The sequence below is a fragment of the Gracilinanus agilis genome, chromosome 2, assembly GCF_016433145.1.
Source record: "Gracilinanus agilis isolate LMUSP501 chromosome 2, AgileGrace, whole genome shotgun sequence".
NCBI classification, from domain to species: Eukaryota; Metazoa; Chordata; class Mammalia; order Didelphimorphia; family Didelphidae; genus Gracilinanus; species Gracilinanus agilis.
Genome location: NC_058131.1, coordinates 560,642,727 through 560,660,284, shown reverse-complemented (window position 1 = coordinate 560,660,284; position 17,558 = coordinate 560,642,727).

The window sequence follows — 17,558 nt, the reverse complement described above, 5'->3', positions numbered from 1 at the left end:
TTTCCAGCCAAGTACTAAACTCACTGGAGTAGACTCTGCAATAATTAGCCAAAAAAAAAAAAAAAAAAAAAGCCAATCTGATTTAATGGCACATTCAAGAAGAGTGTTTAAGTAATTCAACCAAGGTTACTTAGCTCATCAGTGGCAAAATAGGGGTAAAGCAGTGAAAACTATGTTATCACTGAGAACAACTTGTCACTGCAATAAAGCAAGGATTAGCACTTAGTTTTGAATGAACCAGGTCTGTATCGACCAAGTAATAAATTGTTTGTGTTCTCAATTTCTTCTCTTCTTGGAAGTTTTTGTAGATTTTTTACTGTAGGTAACTAGAGGAAGCAAAAATTGAAAAAACTTAAATCATAAAAGGAAGAGAATAAGCATTTACATAGCACCTACTGTGTGCCAGGTACTATGCTAAGTGCTTTTTATAAATATCTCATATCATCCTCACAATAACCCTATGAGGTAGGTGGTTTTATTATCCCCAGTTTGTAATTGAATAAACTGCGGCAAATAATGGTTAAGTGCCTAGGGTATGTGAGTGTTCAAGGAGAACTAGTACCTCAGGTAAGAGGTTTGACAAGTCTTTTTCAGGGGTGCTCACCCACCTTTGGTGTCCACCTGGCACTCAGCTCTCACTTGTGACTCCAAGAAACTATAGTATACACAGTGGTCACACCCTAGTAAACCATTCCTGCAGATAGACCAGACCAAGTTGAGGGTAACCAATGGGCCACAAACCCATTGTTGAGTTCTGGGAGTATTTATTCTAAGCATGAGAAGACTTCTCCCAGTTGATTGAGCAGATCAGAACAATTCATTCCAATGGCCATGAAAGCAGCTGAAGCAGGCACAGTAGTGGAATGCCCGGAGCTTAGTCAGACATCAAAGATGCCATTGCATCCCAGGCCATCACCAGTTGTCCTGACTTTGTCTTGCCACTGGACTTTAATGACTCTGAATGATAGTGAGACATGATTTTGTGTACCTCTGCCTCACTTAAATCCAGAACAAGACATCACCCTGTGATATCATTGGTCCTCTTTAAAAATGAAGGGCAAACATCAATAACAAGTGACTTGCCTTGAGTCACCCAGGCAATAAGTATCTGAGGTTGGATTTAATCTCAGGTATTCCTAACTCCAGGCTCAGCACTCTAACCACTGGGACAGGAGCTTAATAATACCATAGAAAAAGAGCTGGAGGAGATCTTGAGGATCATGTGTATTTTGAACACTCCCTCATTGTATTCATTTGGTTGTTAAGGTCTCTTCTAGAGAGAGTAAATAAACTGCTCAAGATTATACAGATAGTAAGTGGCAGGAGGATTTCATCTAAGTCCTCTGACTCCAGTCTAGAAGTAGATCAGTCAATCATAAACATTTTTAAAGAATCTACTATTACACCCTACATAGGATATGTACTAAGGATACAAAGAAAGGTAAAAGTCCATGCTTTTAAGCAAGAATATGGAAAAAGTTTGACCTCAGACACTTCCTAGCTGTGTGACCTGGGCAAGTCACTTGACCCCCATTGCCTACCCTTACCACTCTTCTGCCTTGGAACCAATACACAGCACTGACTCCAAGACAGAAGGCAAGGGTTAAAAAAAAAAGGATATGGAAAAAGAGCAGGGAGTAAAGAAGTTGGTTTGTTTGTAACAGGGAAGGAATGGCAGTTTGGGGGAATAATGGAAGACAAAGTTGGAAATCTTAGAGTAGGACAAGTTAAGTCAATGTAGGACTTTGAATTATGAGCTAAAGATTTTATATTTTACCCAATAGACAAGAGGAAATCTTTTGTCTGAGCAGAATTGTCATACCTAAAAAAAAAAAAAAGAAGAAGAAGAAGAAAGAAAAGAAAGGAAACTATTTTGGCAGCTTCATTATTTTCTGTCCTGGAACAGGGAGAGTCTATTGGAAGCCAGGAAACCATCCAGAAGATTATTGTGGTAATAGAGACAAGATGAGGTCCTGAACTAGGAAACAGAAAGAGACATGGCAGAGGAATTATCAACTTTCAGTGATGAATTGGATATGGAAGATGCAAGAGGAAAAAGAAGATTTTTTGTTTTGTTTTGTTTTTTAAAAAGGTCCAAATTTATGAGTCTGGGGAATTAGGGAACTGGTTGGTGTCATTGACAACAATGGAAAAATTGGCTTAGGAACCCCAATGAAACCTTAAAGGTAGAGACTAAAAATTATGCCTTATTCATTGAAATTCACATAGTTACTAAAGGAGTTTAGATGGTTATATTGATATTAAACATTGAGCTTTTCATAAAATAAAAAAATTATATTTAAAAGGCAAGTAGTGTTAAAGAATTGCCTGAGCCTCAGTAAAGTTAGGTGATCTACCCAGGATCATACAACTAATAAATATCAAAGGCAGAATTAAAATTCAGATCTTTATAATTCTAAGTCTAGCATGTTATAGACTATTCTAGAAGTTCTCAAACTTTACACTTTAACCCCTTTATATTAAAAAATTATTGAAGTCCTCCCTCTAAAATCTTTTGCTTGTATAGGTTATGTCGATCAATATTCACTCTATTAAAAATTAAAACATCTTAGTAATATTATTAAACTAATTTTGACCTCATGGATCTCTTGGATCTCAGGTTCCTGGGGGTGGGTGGGGGAGTCCCTGAACTACATTTTGAGAACCACTGTACTATATCACACTGCCTACTCAATTTTCTTTCTTTTTTTTTAACCCTTACCTTCTGTCTTAGAATCAATCTTGTGTGTTGGTTTTAAGACAGAAAAGTGGTAAGGGATAGGCAATGGGGGTAAGTGACTTGCCCAAGGTCACACAGCTAGGAAGTGTCTGAGGTCAGGTCTGAACCCAAGACTTTCCATTTCTAGGTCTCAATTTTCAAATATCAATGAAAATTCCAAATAAATATGTCCAGTGTACAAATGGACAGTTAGAAGTTAGGTTAAGCCTATATCTTAAATATATATATATATATATATTATTGCTACCTTTTTCTCTATATTACAATTGTTTTCTTCTACCAACCTTTGAACACTGCCTTATTCTTAAGAGATACAAGTTAGATAAAATAAAATATAAAGAAATATTTTAAAAAAGAAATACATTAGGGAAACCATCTAATAACAATTAATGATAGTCTAAAATATTCCTTTTTAGTAGTCTTCTTTTCCATAAAGGAGTACATATGTTTTATTATCTAATTCCTGAAACCTTCAATGGTTTTTTAGTTACATCAGTTTTTTGTTACTTTTTTCTTTGTATTTAATTTATTTTTTACATGTTGATACAGTTTTAAATAATAGTTTTTTGACATTTTGTAATCCATGTATTCTCTCTTCCTCCCTCCCCCCACAAATGGCAGGAAATATGATACAGGTTATCCATGTGCTATCATGTAATACCTATAACAATGTTTTTCATGTTGTAAAAGAAGACATCTCTTATTCAAGAAAAAAACTCATTAAGAAGATAAATTGATTAATAGTATACTTCAATTTGCATTAAGACTCCTTCATTTCCTTCTATGGTGGTGGATAGCCTCTTCATTCCTAGTCTCTTGGAATTGTCTTGTATCCTGGCATTGCTCAGAATACTTGTTATTCATAATTTATCATCATTAATTTTTGCTGTTAGTATATATAAGTATCTCCTAGTTCTGTTCATTTCACTTTGTTTCACTTCTTATGTCTTTCCAGGTTGGGTTTTTTTAATGATCATCCTGTTCTCTTTGTTGTTTTAAATATATATATATAATATCTATTCTTCTCTTGGTTCTACTTATTTCAGTCTATATCTGTTAATAGAAATTTTCACACATTTTCTGAAAATCCTTATCATTATTTTTCATATTATCCTCTATTATATTCATATAACACAGTTGTTTTTTAGTTATGCCTCAGTTAATAAGTACCCACTTTCTTTCCGGTTTTTTACTATCAAATAGAATACTACTATGAATATTTTGGCATATATTGGATCATCATCTCTGTCTTTGACTTCCCTGGAGTATACATTCAGAGGAATCAGGAAGCCAAAGTACAAAGACAATTTAGACACTTTTTTCCAGACATAATTACAAGGTGAATGGAACAGGTGGAATACTTAGCAGTTCTATTAGCAGCTCATCATTGTGCTTATTTCCCATAGTCCTTTTTAGGTTTCTCGTCTCTTATTTTCTTTGCCAATTGAGCAATATATATTCTCTTTAGGGAAAGTAATTTTTAAAGATAACCTAGGCCCAGAGACTTTAAATATCACAGAGTGAGTAAGTAGAAAAGTTAGGACTTAGACCCCAGATCTTCTAGCTCCCAGCCAAGTCTTCTTTTCTTTACAAAAACAATACAATAACGTTTTCCTTCAGTTTCTCTTCTGCCTTTCCTCCTGTATCTCTTTTCCTCTCAGTGTTTCTTCCTAATTCTTAGATCTCTATTCTCTTTTGCCCTACTCCTTTAAAAATAATGTTTTAGTTACATGTAGATTTTTTAACATGTATTTATTTAGCCTTCCTCCTTTGCCTGCCTCCCTCTTCTCCCCATTTTCTCTCTTCCCTTTCTTCCTTTAACTGTCTTTCCCTCTTTCTCTGAGCCTGACTTTCCTTCTGTTTTCTTCTAATACCCCTTCTGTTTATTCTCCTTTCTTTCTACCACTTTTGTCTCTTGCTCCTAGGACCTTTCCTATCTATTCTTCTCCCTCCTCCACTAACTAATCTTAACTTGGAACCATATTTTTCAGTATTTATTTTAGTTAAAATTTCATATTAATTATTTAAACCATAAAAGTGGGAGACTTGAAGGTTTCTATTATAATAAAGGGGGGAAATCTAGGTTAACTTGCTTTTTTTTACTTGTTTGAAATTCTTTTTTTCCTTCTTCTAAGGAGTCAGTGACTTTTAATAGAAAAAAAAAAGAGTCCTTATCTCTACCTTATTCTTGTATTCAAAACTCTTGTTCCCTCAGAATCATCTACCCCCTTTATTCCATTCTTTCATATTCAGAAATAAGGCCAAATATTTCTGAAATATAAAAGATTCCTCATTAGTGGGCCATTTCAGGCATACTCAGATCTTGGCTTCTGAAGTAATCAAAACTAAAAAAGAGGTAGAATGAAGAAACCAAAGGTGTTGATAAATTAAGTTAACAAGAAGGGTGACAGCAGCTAGGTGGCTCAGTGGATTGAGAGCCAGACCTGGAAACAGGAGGTCCTGGTTCAAATCTGACCCAATATATTTCCTAGCTTGTGACCCTGAGCAAGTCCCATTGCCTAGCCCTTGCCACTCTTCTGCTTTGGAACCAATACTTAGTATTTAGTCTAAGACCAAAGATAAAGGGTTTTTAGAAGCAAAAATAGAAAGGATGATGATTCACCTAATTAGGTAGTGTATATTAACTTATATTCCTGACTCTACTACTGGCTTCCTGTATAGCTTTTGAAGTCTCAGTTTCTTCACCTGTAAAATAGGAATTGATTTGTGAAGGATGTTTTGACAAACAACCATCTTAATGAAAATGATGGTAGATTACTTGGCAGCTGTAATGGGTCATATTAATGTTCCACATAATTATACAGTGGTTTGAGAGGAAGTAACTAAGAATTCTGGGGGAAAAAATGCTTATCTAAAGGAATACTCATTAGGAGAAGATTCCTAGGGAATTATTAATGTCTATTGAGTGAGGGCCAAATAAAGATTATGAGAAATGAATTTTTCAATTATTTCCTTATTTCTCAGACCACTAGTCTTGCCAACCCAAAAAGGGGGTGGGGGGAAGGGAGGTTACAGATTGTATTAAAAGAAGAGTACCTTAAGTTAGTGTTTCAAATTTGAGTGGCCATCCATTGGTTTTCAGGACCTGCCAATTTAATCCTACTGTTTGCTTTTGTGGAAGAGGAGGACCTTTTTTTATTTTTTTATTTTTATTTTTAAAAAATTCCTAACTTAATCGCCAAGTAAAAGAAGCATTTCCATAAGCAAAAAGACAAGAAAAGAGGATTGTATATGAGTCTGCAAATCTATTAGATTAGATACAGCTTGCTTTTCCTTATAAGTCTGTAATAAATTGAACAAGTAACTGACCTTGTCAGTATTTCCTTCTGACTTACTTTCTGTTCTCTTCTGTCCATTAAAAAAAGTTTCAATGACTTTCTTTTCTTTTCCTTTCTTCCCTTTCCTTTTCTTTGTTGTTTTTTTTTTTTTTGGCACCCCTATCACTGTCTCTCCTTTCTCTCCTTCCCAAATTAAAAAAAAAATTAAACAGAACTGAAAAAGGGATAGGAAACAGAATATTTGAATGTATTCTTAAATGGAAATGTAAAGTATTGTTCCTTGGTTAGGAACTTCTGGAAGCAGGCTCACCAAGTCTCTTCGTGAGTTTAAATCAGGAAACATATGCTTTAAGAACTGGACCCTTATTGTCCAGTCCTCTGCATCAGTAGATCCTTGATAAGTGCTTGTAAATTTTTTTAAATCTAAAAGAATATGATCATAATGTATTATGTTAGGTTATATGATATTCAGGTTCATTAGATTTAGATGTTATCTCTACTGGTATTAGGCAATATAGCCTACTCATAGAAATTTTATTGCTAACAATAATAACTCCCATTAACAATAGTACTTATTTTCCAAGAGCCATTTATGGTTTTTTAAAGTATTAATTAAGCTTGACAACATCCTTGTAAAGTAAGTAAATATTATTTTTGTTTTACAGATTGGGAATCTAGGCCACAAAGAGATGAAGTAATTCATCTAAGGTCAGAAGGTGAGTCGATACGCTGTATTGGGCTTCATCTCTTGTTCTAATCAGAAGGCAACAACACTCCTTTAGATGGTTATTTGTTTCCCTATATTTGCTGACCAGTATATTCACTGAATAGATTTAGCTTGGCATAGTACCTAGAATGCTAGGTTCTGTATAAGGTTCTAGTGTAACTCAGCTTCAAATCCAGCCTCTGATCCTTCTTTGATGTATGACCCTTGTTATCATTTTATAGGAGTTCCTAATGTTGATGAAATCATGAATCATTGACATATTCACTGAAGAATTTTTTACCACAATTTTCCTATGTTATCTTTATTTAAATGCTATGTGCCATGCTGTGAGTTATGCTCCCCTCAAACCTAGCTTCTCTCCACCCCCACCACAGGAATCACCTTCCCCACAGACTCAACAGGCTGCCATCTGTGTTGTACCCTCACACAGCATGTGACCCCTTCCCCCTCAGCACCTCATCCCAGACAAGGGAAGGAGGAATTTCTCCCTCTGGGCTGCTGGACAGAGGGGTGGGTAAAATGAGGCATGTCCTCAGGCACATGGAGAGGGGGAAGGGAACAGCCCTGCCCCAGTCCCTCTGGCTTTCTAATAACAGACTCTGATGGGTGACTGCAGGTGTGCCCACAGAGAGGGCTCTGCATGCCATTTTTGGCACACGTCATAGGTTGACCATCCCTGTTCTATAGGCACCGATATCACAGTCTATCTGCAATGTAGACTTGATGCTGAACTATCCAAAGATGTCAGATATCATGAGTCTTCCAGACTTTCAGAGATAGACTGAGAAGTTATCAGGCCCCCACTGGATATAAATGCAGAAAGTATAGCTTTAAAGACCATTTGCAACATACTCCATAGGATCATAACTTTAGGGATGAAAAGGGCTGGAGAGAAAATCTAGTCCAAACTGCCTCATTTTATAGTCAAGGAACCTATTTCTATTCACTTTATTTTTAAAATAAAACAGTTAAATTTAAAAACATAAAAAACACACAACCTTCAAATTGCTTTGCAAGAACAGCTGACTTTGATATTGTGGAGAGATGAATACTGACTAGTTGAATTACAACAAAAACCTTTGTATAAGAGGGAGAAATGACTGAAAAAAGAGTATCATGATCTTTTATTAAGTATGGACAAAAATTCATTTCTTCCATTTTGATTTGATTCTTTTTAAGGCATCATTTTTATCTGTGAAGTCATTAAAGCTAAGAATCAAAATACACTAAAATCTTAGAATGTTGGGAAAAAGTTACAAACTTAGAATCAGGCCACTAAAGGTTCTATCACAAAATGTTAAACAAAAATTTCCATAAATAAAAGCATATTCATTCACACTGTTCTCCCTAAAAAACCCTTAATAATTTTAGTGAGAGCAAAAGTACTAAGTACTATTTTTATAAACATTTATTAATATTCATTTTTAACATGGTTACATGATTCATGCTCCTACTTTCCCCTTCATCCCCCCCTCCCCCCACCCATGGCCAATGCACATTTCCACTGGTTTTAACATGTGTCATTGATCAAGACCTATTTCCAAATTGTTGATAGTTGCATTGGTATGGTAGTTTTGAGTCTACATCCCCAATCATGTCCACCTCAACCCATGTGTTCAAGCAGTTTTTCTTATATGTTTCCTCTCCTGCAGTCCTTCCTCTGAATGTGGGTAGCGTTCTTTACCATAAATCCCTCAGAACTGTCCTGTGTCATTGCTTTCTGCTGGTACAGAAGTCCATTACATTCGATTTTACCATAGTATATCAGTCTCTGTAGTACTAAGTACTATTAAGTAAAATTTTTAGTATCTTAAAAACACTATATATTTCATCTTAAGCTTACCTTTTTAAATTTCTTTATGTGTATGACTTAATATAAAATATATAACATATGTTAGTGCAATGCTGTTGTTCAGTCATTTTTTTCATATTTGTTCAACTTGTCATGACTCTACTTGGGTTTATTTTTTTTGTTAAAGATACTGACGTGGTTTACCATTTTCTTTCCCAGATTAATTTTTAGATAAGGAAACTGAAGCAAACAGGGTTTAGTGACTGTAATGGATAAAAGGGGTATACACTAAAGTTGGGGAGAGGGAGTGATCTCCTTCCCTTGCTGAGTGACAGAGGGGTAAAGGTGATAGAGGTGATAAGGAGAGGAAAGAAAGGGATGGCTGAGTTTAGGGAGGAATGGACAGGGTGGTATTTGGATGGTAAGGGTACAGGTGAGGTATTCAGGAGAGGCAGCTAAAACAGACTAGACACCCAGGCTAGAGACAGAGGATATCAGGGTAATAGGCTGAACCCTTCCAGACAGGAAAGGTACTTTTACAGACACAAGGAATAGGGCCAGTCAGAAGTGATTTGAATCTGACTTGAGGGCTTTCTTGTCAGTTTCTCAAGACCTCAAAGGAGGAACCACAAGGCTCCTTCAGTCAATGAAACTGAAGGGATTCAGGAGGAAGTGTCGGGTAACTACTTCCTCCCAAGATGGATGCCTCCAGTTTCCCTCAAGAAATAAAAGAGAATTATTCCTTTCCCTTCACCCTTGCCTAATTTCTTCAACACAAAGATTCTCCAGAGGGTTTGATTAGGTAACCAAGGGTTTATTAATGTTTCAGGGTTGGTCTGGAAGGAGAGAGGGGTTCAGGATTCTTGACAACTGCTATGGAGAAACTCAAGATGAGAGAGGGTCACAGGAATGGGTTAAACTGAGAGGGAACCTGCTCTCTCAACCTGGGAAGATTTAGCTGCTTTTAAGGTAGAGGGTATACTAAAAAGATAGTTTGAATTCAAGGATGTCCTACTTGTCTGTTGGGGAAAACTAAACCCACAAAGTCTTTTCACTAAAAACCCAAAAGACACCCTGCCTCCCAGAGCCCCGGGAAAACAGGCAGGAAAAATAGGGAAATAATATGGAGAAAGTCAGGGAGAGGTCCAGAGAAATTAGCTAGGTTCAAATTTCCAAATACAAGGCACAGGCCAAAGCAAACCAAAAGCCAAAATAGAGCTCTGGTTGATCCTTCCTCTCTGTTCAAGCTTCAGGGACCAACTGACCTTACTCTCAGAATTCTAAGGCTTAACTGCCAGAAGTTTTCTTTTAGCCCCCTGCAAGAGCAAAACTTCTCTTGCATCTTTTGCATTACATGACTTGCCCAGGGTCACATAGCTAGTTAATCTTTGAGGCTGGATTTGAACTCAAGTTTTCCTGATTCTAGACCTAGAGCTCTATCCACTGCCCCACCTCACTGCCCTATATTCGTATAGTAGCATAACAAATAAGTAAATATACACATAGAAGGAGTGCATGCTCCAGTATTTTTTAAACAAAAGGGACAGATGATCAAAATTCCCAAGTTAGTAAAATTTTATTATTAATGACTTTATCCATGCATTCATCAGTAAGTCTGGCAGTCTATGTCTATATGTTTCCCCTCAAGCCTTTAGGAAAAGAATTCATTTTAATTAACCTGCATCAAGTATTTAATAAATGTTTGTTGAATCTAATTAACTTCACATAACTTGAGTTGAATAATTTCTAAGACCTGTCCTGACCTATGTCCTAAGAGATAACCAGCTTCATTTTATAAATGGAGAAGGGAAAACTTAGGTAGAAAGAAAGAAAGTAACTTACCCCAAGATCTTCATTGGCAAACCTAAGATTTTGAACTCTTAAGCTTAAAAGGCTTCAAAGACAACTTCAAGGCTTAAAAACCATTTTGGAACTTATTAATGTTGAAAAGAGGCAACCAATGAAACCAACAAATATTGATCTGTCTTCCCCCAGCCATCACTGAGGAGAGAAATCATTGTGTAGAAGGGGTCCACCTTCATCAATACCAGCAACAACTGCTGGCCAATTGCTACCGACAGGCAGATGGGCACAGAGCCCTAAGAGTGGTAGTTCTCCTTTCATTACTTCTGATTACTGGTCCTGTTTCTAGCCCAATCCTCAAAGCCATCATAATGGGAAGCAACCAACCCCTGTAGGGATTTAGCCTGGAAACTGCTCCTGCATAGTGCTATAGCCACATCCATTAATGACCCAGAAAAGAAAGTTCTTGTCACCAGTCTTTGGCACTGTCAGATGGTTCAGCATCAGAAAATGAGAGGAGTTTATCAGTGGAAATTATATTAAAGAAGCATTACCGTCTGCTTTATCACTGCATTCTAAAAACTCTAAGGAACTTTTCCATTTGACTTTCAGCTAAAACTTTTCATATGTTGCTTCCCACATTCAAATATGAGTTCCTTGAGAATGAGGACTCTTTACTTTTGTCTTATCCTGAGGGCTTTGCAAATAATAATGTGCTTTAATATAATAATAATATGTAATCTATAATAACATATAATCATTCATCTGCATTTATCAAGTTTCTTTACCACTTTTTAAAAATTAAAATAAAATATTTCCCAGACTATATGTCAATAAAATTTTTAATATTCATTTTCTGACATTTTTCAATCCATGTGCTCTGTCTCCCACTCCTCTTTTCTCCCCAGGAAGGCAGGAAAATAATATAGGTTGTACATATATTACCACATAATACGTTATTTCCACTTTCATCATGTGAAATTAGACACACATTGTTTATGCTAGAGGAAAATCCATGGAGGAAATAGTCACACATTGTTTATGCTAGAAGGAAATAAAGTAAACAACAGTATATACCAATTTGCATTCAGATTTCATCTGTTCCTTATATGGCAGGATTCCTTTTTTAACATGGGTCCCTTGGAGTTGTCCTAGATCCTTGGCCTGTAGATTATAAAGTCATTTATGTCACATATGATCATCATAAATTATTGTTGTTACTGTATACAATGTTCTCCTCTTTGCTACTCCTAAGGAGCAAATGCAGGGAAGAATTCAAGTAGAAGTCCTTATGAATGGTCTCTCAGATCCCCCTTCTCTATGGATGACATTTTGAGGGTTGCATCAAGCCTGGAAACATTTGAAATCTCTTAGAAGATTTTCATAATTGATCAAAAGGATTTGACTTCACTATACACACTTCATCCAAGTAGATGAAAAATGCCTATTGCACAGATCGTGGCATGTTAGTTTGGTACACAATCCATAGAATTTGTCCACCAATATGTATATCTGAAACAGAGTAAAAAAACAAATAAACAAACAAAAAAAACCAGGAAACATTGGACCTAGATTAAACAGCAAGAGGAGAGCAGGCTGAATTCCTTGCAAGAAGTTGTAAAACTCCTTTAATCCCCCCCAATTCTCTTAGAAACAAAAGTTCATCTTTTTAATACCAATATTCTATCAGCAACATATGATTAAAAGGCATAGAACAGTGTTGTTTTCCCTAAAATAAAAAATTAATTTTGCTCAGGGAGACAAGGAAGAGGAATATGGTGGATGTGAGGAAGTTGCAACATATAACAAATGAACTAGAAAGAATTAGAGCAAAAGATATCCCCAAAGAAATGTATAATTGAAAAAGAAGATAGGCAAGGCATATGGCAAGAACAAAGGATTGATGGAAAGGCCATATATGTTACTGGCATCCTTACAATCTTAGGAGAAAGCAATGAAAGCCTCTATTATATTGAATAGACCTTTTGCGATTAACATACAGGAGGACAGACATCCAGTTATACTCTTCTGAACTTCTCCTTCATGGTCCAGGAATCCCGCCATACTGCAGGGATTTTTTTTGTTAATCAAAGTAAAAGTCTTTTTTATTTCCCCTTGAAACTTTCAGAAAGAAAGCTTCAGGTCTCGATTGCATTTAGGTAATTTCGTTCTGGCCTGAATGTCTAATTTGGATTCATCTAATGAAATGTTTAATGTTTTAAATTTAATTTTTTTAAATTTTATTTAGAATATTTTTCCATGGTTACATGATTCATAATTTTTCCTACCCCTCTTCCGTCTCCTCTCCCAGAGCTGACAAGCAGTTCCACTGGATTATATTCATATCATTGTTCAATACCTATTTCCATATTATTCATATTTGCAGTAGGATGATCTTTTAACATCAAAACCCATCATATCCCCATCGAACCATGTGAATGATTATGTTTTTCTTCTGCATTTCTGCTCCCACAGTTTTTCTCTGGATGTGGATAGTGTTCTTTCTCATAAGTTCTTCTGAATTGTCCTGGATCATTGCATTGCTACTAGTAGAAAGGTCTATTACATTAGATTGTACCACAATGTATCAGTCTCTTTGTACAATATTCTCCTGGTTCTGCTCCTTTCACTCTGCATCAATTCCTGGAGGTCTTTCCAGTTCATATGGAATTCCTCCAGTTCATCATTCCTTATGACACAATAGTATTCCATCACCGTCAGATACCACAATTTGTTTAGCCATCCCCCAATCGAGGGACAGCCTTCCATTTTCCAATTTTTTGCCACGTAATGAGCGTGGCTATAAATATTTTTTTGCAAGTCTTTTTCCTTATTATCTCTTTGGAGTACAAACCCAGGAGTGGTATGGCTGAATCAAAGGGCAGGCATTCTTTTAAAGCCTTTTGCACATAATTCCAAATTGTTCTCCAGATTGGTTGGACCAATTCACAACACCACCAGCAGTGTATTAGTGTCCCAACATTTATCACTTTCCTTTGTTACCATATTGGCCAGTTTGTTAGGTGTGAGGTGGTATCTCAATGTTGTTTTAATTTACTACTGGGATTTCTTTAGCCTTGAAATCATATTTTATCAGTACCCTCTGATCTTAGAGCCCCTCCCTCTGATTAGAAGGTAGAGAGCTCCTCCCAGAACCTCCAATTAAGGAAGAGACCCTGGCCAGTCATCTCTTTGATTTCCCAACTGGATGTATTCCTCTGGATTTCTTCATTATTTATCTCTGCTAAGTATCCCCCTTTCTCTTGGCTTTTTACCTATCTTTTGTATAATTTCTTCCCATATGATAGGAAAATATTATGTAGTTAATTTTAACATTTTTTTTCACTTTTGAGTTCCAAATTCTCTCCTTCCCTCAAACCCCACCCCCACCAGTTGAGAAGGTAAGAAATATGATATTCATTATACACATGAAGTTATGCAAAACATATTTGGGTATTGGCCAAGTGGCCAAAAAAAGGCAAGAAAAATAAAGAAAGGGAAAAAAGTATACTTTAATATACACTCAAGGTTCATTCATGAGTTCTCTCTGGATATGAATAGCATTATTTTTTTTTATCACGAATCCTTTGGAAATGTCTTGGATCACTGTATTGATCAGAGCACTTCAGTCTTTCATGCTTCATCATCAATACAATATTGCTGTTACTGTGTACAATATACTCCTGGTTCTCTTCACTTCACTTTCCATCAGCTCATTCAAATCTTCCCAGGTTTTTCTGAATCTCTCCTGCTCATCATTTCTTTTAGCACAATAGTACACTATCACAATCATCAACCACAATTTATTCATCCATTTCCCGGTTGATTGGCATCCCCTCAATTTCTGATTCTTTGCCACCATAAAAAGCTCTTACAAGTATTTTTGTACAAATAGGTCCATTTCCTTTTCATTGATCTCTTCAGGATGCTGGATCAAAGATTATTCATAGTTTTTTTTGATAAATATATTTGATATATAGTTCCAAATTGTTCTTTAGAATGGTTGGACCAGTTCATAACTCTATCAACAGTTAACATGCCCTCTAGCATTTATGTTTTTCCTTTTGTGTCATGTTAGCCAATAAAATGGGTATGAAGTGATACCTCAGAGTTGTTTTAATTTGCATTTTTCTAACTATTAGTGACTTAGAGCATTTTCTCATATGTCTATTGATAACTTTAATTTCATTTTCTAAAAACTTAATGTTCATATCATTTGACTATCAGTTGGGGAGAGGCACTCAATTTTATAAATTTGGTTCAGTTCCCTATATATTTGAGAAATGAGGCCAGGGCTGGCCATTTCCATGGTGGTTCTATTGATTCTATTACATAGTGGCTCCAGTATTTCCTCATTTTATACTGGTATGATCATGTTCTCTGAAGATAGTGTGAAGGGGTGAAGGGATTAAGGCAAGAGGATTGGAGGAATGGGAGAAAGGAGAGAGGAAGGTAGAGGAAGGGAAAGGAAGGTTGGAAGAAGGTAGAGGAAGGGAAAGGAAGTTAGTGGTCCCCAGCCCCCGCAGGGGTAACTTGACCAGAGTCCTTCAGGGACTCAAATAAAAGATCAGAGCTCAATTTTAGGGTTTAGAAGTGGTAGGTTTTATTTTAATTAGAAAAGGGAAGGTCTAGGAAAAACTATGAGGTAGATAGAAAGGGAAAAAGGCACTGAGAGAGAGTGCTCAGGATCTGAGAGCCTCCAGGCTCAAGAGCAGACCCTCCAGGGTAGAGAGAGCCTGCAGGGTAAAGAGAGAGAGCCTCCCTGGTAGAGAGAAAGAAAAGGTGCCAAACTTTCTTTTTTATACTTTCCCTGACACCTCCCACAAAGGAAATGGGAGTTGTCAGGGGAAGTTGTAGCAGAGAACCCTGGGAGTTGTAGTCTTTTAGGGCTTACAACAATTTCAAATGACACAATAGGAATAGTTTTCTATTGACCATAGTGAAGATAGGATTAACTCTCCCCTTGTCTATTTTTAGCTAATCAAATCAAGAACTTAAAGTACCCCTACATACCATTAAGTATAAGAGTTCACAAGTCACTTACTAGAGTAAACTCACTCCAAAGGCCACTGCCCCCCACTTTGGGCAGTGCTAGGCAAACCAAAAAACTCCAATTGGTTTTTGTGAAGAGGAGGAGTGACAGGAAGTGATCTGGAAAAAGGAGCATAAAAAAGAGACCAACTTGGTCTGGGACATCATTCCTTTCCTGGTGTTTGGAGAGATTGGCTAAGATTCCTACTTTGGCTTTGGAGGAGACTTTTTCCCTGGACCCTGTGTTGGCTTGCTGAGTGAGTGGTTGAGATTCCTGCCTTGGCTTTGGAGGAGGCTGTGTTGGTGGAACTCTGGCTGAAGACACCACTGGGACTTCTGACTGAGGATTACTGAGAAATCCACAAGGAGATAGGGACTTAGGAAAGCCCCTGCTGGGGGCTGAGCTGGACCTCAACAGAGAAGGGCTGGTAGGCTTGTTAGGAATCTATCTCTTTATCTAATTTTACACTTCCACTCTTTCCATTCCTTTGTAAATAAAAGCTGCTAAAAGTTATTTTGACTTATGCTATATTTTAAAATTGGTGACCACAATATTACTTTATAACTCTCAATATTTAGTATAAAACCTAAATTTAAATCTTATACCATCAGTTTTCCATTCTCTGCCTTGACAGTGCCCTTTAACTTGCCATGGGTGAAATCACTTTGGAACATATAAACAATTTACTTGGGGTTAATGGAAAGGCCATTCACTGATGGTCACAATGTTCACTCTGCCTGAGATGAATTCAGCCCTGGGCACCAGGTGCCCCAAACTGTCAAATCTGTTGACTTTGACCTTCACCATATTGTCTCAGGGGTGTGACTACAACACTAGATCCTGATACTAAACTTTGAAGAAGAGTTGTGAGATGACAGACTCTTTAAATGTTGTTCAAGAACCAGTTTTGCTGGAGTGGGAGAGACCTGTTAACTGGTTAACCACAGAGTGATAAGTATTTTTGGTCATAACCACACTCAAAGAATCTCTACTAAGTTAATGAAGTAATATGGTATAGCAGATAGAGTAATGACTTAGAGTTAGGAAGACCTGTGTTCAGTACTCATTTCTGAAATTCACCATGCAACAATGGATGCCATTTAATCTCTCCAAGCCTCAGTTTCCTCATCTGTAAAAAAAGAGATAATTCCCATAGTAATTGCATCACCATGTTTCATGAGTTTCAAATGGAATGAATAAATGAAATGAATATAATCTATTCATTCAGAAATTCATTTAACTAATTAATTCAGAGTTATTAAGAGGTTCAAATGAGATAACATGTGAGAAAGGAATTTTACCTCCCTTTGTTTTAATTTAAATCAATCAGGGACATGGAATCCTCCTCCCTTTTAATTTAATCAATCAGCAACCTTTAATGTAATCAGTCAGAAACTTGAAGATCCTTTAGCCTTGATTGCAAGTACTGACATACCTTCAGAGAAAGGAAGTTGAAACCAATGAGACAGGAAATTGATCACACAAGCACTGGCCCCTTGGGCAGTGCCAGACAAATTAAGGAACTATGATTGGTTCCTGAGATGTGACATGAGAGAGCTAGTGGGTGGAAAAAATGTTTATAAGGTGAAACCAAGTACAAAGGAGATCATTCTGGATTCTGATATGTACTCACTCTCTGGGATTCAGATTCTGGTGCTGGTGGCTCCTGCTAAAAGGACTTTGGGATTCCTATTCAGATTATGGATTTGATCTTGGGCACTGACTGAAGACTCTTGCTCTGGACTCTCTTGTTGAAGGGACTCTTCAATTCTCCTGGCTGGCAATTGGATCCCTGTCAGCAAGGTGAGCTGGATCAGATTGGCAATTAGGGTATTTAGCTAAACTGCTCCCTATCTCTTTCCTACATTTTCCTCTTTTTACTATTTCTACTTTGCTGTAATAAAGCTACTAACACTACTAACAGACTCCTAATTTAATTTTAATTATTACAATTTGGCGACCACCCTTTAAAAACTATTACACATATATAAAACACTTAGAAAAGTATAAAGCACTAGTAATTGTTAGATATTATTTTGTTGTTGTTGTTAGTGTAGGGTGTACCCCAACTGACCACATCAAATTCTTGAAGGAAATGAGCCTACAATTAGAATGATCTTCCAGGCCATTCCAAAAGCATCAAAACTGCTGCTACTTTAATAATA